This window comes from Anomalospiza imberbis, chromosome 15, assembly GCF_031753505.1.
Source record: "Anomalospiza imberbis isolate Cuckoo-Finch-1a 21T00152 chromosome 15, ASM3175350v1, whole genome shotgun sequence".
Classification (NCBI taxonomy): Eukaryota; Metazoa; Chordata; class Aves; order Passeriformes; family Viduidae; genus Anomalospiza; species Anomalospiza imberbis.
Window position 1 is genome coordinate 10,016,345 of NC_089695.1, and position 2,224 is coordinate 10,018,568.

At 48.5% G+C, this 2,224-nt stretch overlaps 1 long non-coding RNA gene across 1 annotated transcript; it reads right to left on the reverse strand.

The window, feature by feature from the left end:
- Positions 1-1,928, reverse strand: LOC137482821 (uncharacterized). Its single transcript, XR_011004231.1, has 2 exons — positions 1,519-1,928; positions 1-1,483 (listed from the first exon to the last, which is right to left on the reverse strand). It is a non-coding gene; the product is annotated as an uncharacterized lncRNA (long non-coding RNA).
- Positions 1,929-2,224: the final 296 nt, after the last annotated feature.

Consider the following 2,224-nt stretch of genomic DNA (forward strand, 5'->3'; position numbering starts at 1 on the left):
AATTCTTTCCCAAGGCTGCCAGCATTTAGTGGCTGATTTTGTCAGTTTTTATGTGCACTGGCAGTAGCACTGCAAGGACAAACGCAGAGCCTCTGACCCTGGCTAGAGTTTAATGATAATAAACTTCAGAGTGTTGCAACTTCCTGTCCCGTTTAGAAACTGGGTCAGCATCGCTGGCCCTGGTGGCATCACAGGGACAATCCTGGGGCTGGAAAGGCTTCTGCCTCCTCCTGGGTCACCCCCATCTCTGGCTTTGTCTGCCCTCAGCTACATTCAAGACATTTTGTTCAGGTGTGTTGGAGCCCCAGCAGACCTTAAGGAATTGGTTGATGGTTGATTGAGTCGGTGGCAGTTCTGCTCCAGTCTTGCCAAGGTGTGAAATAAATACTGACATAAACTGTCCAGAGCTGAAAAAAGAGAGAACAGAGCCTGTGCCCCTCAGCCCCATCCCCTGCCACTCTCCAGGCTGGCAGGATGATCCTGTTTGCTTTAACAATCCTTCAGCCAAGCTCCCACCAAACACCGCACAAATCTTAGCGGGTGGGAATTGCTGGGCGATCATCCACACTCTGAAAGGCTGGAGCCTTTCCCCAGTTCCAGCCTGGTAAATAATGCATGATCTCTCTCTCTCATATGCTTACGCAACCCCTACCACGATAAACACCAACCAAGGGAAATGAAAGTGGAAAGAAACATTATCTTTCTCCGTAATGCAACCATTTACAATCTGCATTACGATCCTTCTGCTCTGCAGAGTGAGCAGCAGTCAGGGGGATGTTTCTATTAGCAGACCAGAATGCAACAAATCACGGGCTGTAACTTTCCAGTGCCGCATAAAAGCAGCTTAAAACCATATAAAGGAAAAAAATAAAAATAACATACAGGGATTATTTCCTTTTTTGTTCACTCCAAAGGCAAATACTTATTTCCAGGTGCCTGAGATTCAGATATTTAGGAACATATTTTCAAGTGCAGGGCCATAAAACTTAGCACTAGACACCTGATGTGGGGATCTTGCCTTTGCTTCTTAAATATGGGGCAGGCTGCCTGAAGAAATTGGCTCAAGTGCAGAGAAGTCATGAAAATGTTTTATTTCAGAAGAGCTTGTGTGTGTTATTTCAAACTAACTTCTACCATTAGGTTCCTCAGGACATGTTTGCATCAGCTAAAGCAGGAGCATTTAGGAAGTTTCCAGAGAAGTCTGAGGCCATGGGGTGGAACTGGGTGATCTTAAGGTCCCTTCCAACCCAAACCATTCTGGGATTCTATAAAAGGAAGCTTGTGTCTATTTGGACAGTGCTGCATCCAGATCCTTTGTTATTCTCTAGGCTGGGAGGAGTGTTGTGATTCATCCAGATATGGGGTGGACAATAAGCACCACACACCTCCTGCCATCCCAGTAAGCTTTGCCACTGCTCCAGTGGGTGTAGGGGAATGACTCTGGCTGTTACTTGAATGGTGGGAGCATCCCAGCCTCCCTGCCCTGCCTTCACTGCCCAGCATAGTGGGCAGCTCCACATGGCTTCTAGGGGCTTCTGCAGGGTGAAGAGCTTCACCCCTGGGGAAAGGTTGTGTGTGGTCATGTATGAATTCCCTGGGTCCTGACCAAAATTGTCATTTTCTCTGTGCAGTTGCCTTCTTGGTGTGTTCAGAAGGCAAAGCACAGCTTGATCGAGTTTCACACAGCCAGGAGATGTGGGTGGGCATCCATTGACACTCCTGGGGATGCAGCTTCCACACATCCACACATGTAGAACACAAGCAGGAGGTGCTCTGGAAGAAAAAGCAAAAGGTTAAATTGTAGAGAAAGGTTGTCTTTGGTACCTCCTTTACACTCAAAAAGATCCCGAGTCAAACAGAGCTGCTTTGTCAGCTGAGCTGGGAACAAAAAGGGCAATGGATGCTGGGCTGGGCTCTGCAGCAGGAGAAAAGCTTCACCCAGCTCGGCCCTCGGATGGGCCCTGTGGTGCTGCCTGCATGGCTTGGCTCAGGACCACAGCAATCCTGGCCCTGCAGCACCAGGATGCTCCCTGGGGCTCTTTCTGGTGCTCTCTGGGACAGGGAGGCAAGTCCAAGGGCAGGAGTGTGCAGTAGCAAGGCTGTGTGCTGTTCACTGCATCTGCATGGCCAGCGTTTAACCCTAATTATTGGGGGTTGAATTTTAGTAAGAAAAGAAAGGATGAAGGGTTACAACTCACTGCAAGGTTTCAGTTCTGAATATGGT